Here is a 1,824-nt window from a genome sequence, read left to right as displayed (position 1 = left end):
AGGATTGATTGATGAATTTAAGAACTGAAATTGAAACTATAAAGAGATGGCCAAACTTAGAAAAGAGATGTCGGTGCAATCCAAACCGGAACACTATTCGGTAATTGTGTCATATCTGAAGCTATAGATCTCATATTTAGGTCTACTTTATATGGATGGAAAGGTAAGACATAGGCCTACAACTTTCATATGGAGCCCAAGATCTAAAAAGACCACTTTCAAGTCCAAATTGTTGCAACAACAAAGAAGCCCGAATCTGTCCTCCAACCCGAGCACTGTTCCGTATTTTGGCCATATCTGGAGTTCTAGAAGTCCAAATGAGCTGAATTGTTTACACACGAAATATGAGACAATTGTCTACAACTTTTATATTTTTGAGTGGCTCCAATTTTGACGTTATCAATGATGTTTTGGGTAGACAAGAGAAGATAAGGATTGTCACCAAGTCAAGAGTTGGCCACCCACTCATCAATTAGTCATCAAATCAATAGTTCCCAATTTTGGCCTATAAAAGGAGGCATTTGCCATGCATTTAGGCATCTTGGTTTCCAGATCAAGATCATGCTCTTCCTTTCTTTCTTTGTATTTTTTGTAATGTTTATGCTTTGTTTTCACTAATATCGAGTTTATGCCTTTCATTTCCTTTCCTTTACTTAGTTAACTTTTATCTTATTTATGTTCTTATCTTATTTACTTTGTTTTTCTTTCTTTTATTAGGTTTAGCTAAGTTTATTATGTCAAGGTGAAAAGGTTACACTAATAGTTTAAGAATAAGTATAGTGTAAACTTAATATAGACTTTAATGTTTGATACTAACATGTTTTGTATTTGTTATCTTGTTCACTCTTTAATACTTTGCTTGTTAAATGACTAATCTTGATTTATGTTGTATAACACTTGGTATAACAAATGCTTGGCACTTTCATAGCTCATACTGTATGGTATAACCGACACCTGAGCTATGAAAGGAACTTGATTTGTTGTTAACATAAGTTATAATCATGAATGCTTGACGAAATTTACAGGTATTAATATTAATCGAATAAGATGACTAATGTAATCATGTTAACAATGTATAATGTGATTGGAGCCTCCTTTGTGTGTGGTTTCCAATTGAATAATAAGAGTTTATACTATACTTGTTTAACATACCATTAGTGGAACCTCTAACCTTGACATTTGTTATTATCATTGTTTAATCGTTACATTAATATTTCATCTCAAAGTTCTCATCTTCTTCTTCTTCTTCTCCTTCTTTTTATTTATTATTATTATTATTATTATTATTATTATTATTATTATTGCTGTTTGTTGTTGTTGTTATTGTTATTGTTGTTGTTGTTGTGTTATTATTGTTATTTATAATTTATACAATTAATCTCCTTGTGGTTTGACCTCGGTCTTGCCGGGTTATTTATTACTTCGACACTCCTCCACTTGGGAGAAAACATCAATCTTTTAGTCGTGTCAAGTTTTTGGCGCCGTTGCCGGGGAGGTAAGTTTTTGTATAAATTATAGTAGTTATTTTATTTTCTCTATTCATTTTTCTTGTATATAACTTTGTTTCTTTTCTCTTGTTTCTTCTTCTTTTGTTTTCTTCTTTCTTTTATTCTATTCCTACACGTGCATGAGTGTGTGGTCACGTACATCAAGTGGTAGACTTTGTTGGGTATCCTCATGACATGACTAAAAGATTGATGTCTTCTCCCAAGTGCAGGAGTGTCGAAGTAATAAATAATCCGGCAAGACCGGGGTCGAACCACAGGGAGGTTAATTATACAAATTATAAACAACAACAATAGTAACAATAACAATAATAATAAC

The sequence above is a fragment of the Populus euphratica genome, unplaced genomic scaffold (assembly GCF_000495115.2).
Source record: "Populus euphratica unplaced genomic scaffold, PopEup_1.0 scaffold1275.1, whole genome shotgun sequence".
Lineage (NCBI taxonomy): Eukaryota > Viridiplantae > Streptophyta > Magnoliopsida > Malpighiales > Salicaceae > Populus > Populus euphratica.
This window is presented reverse-complemented; position numbering follows the sequence as displayed.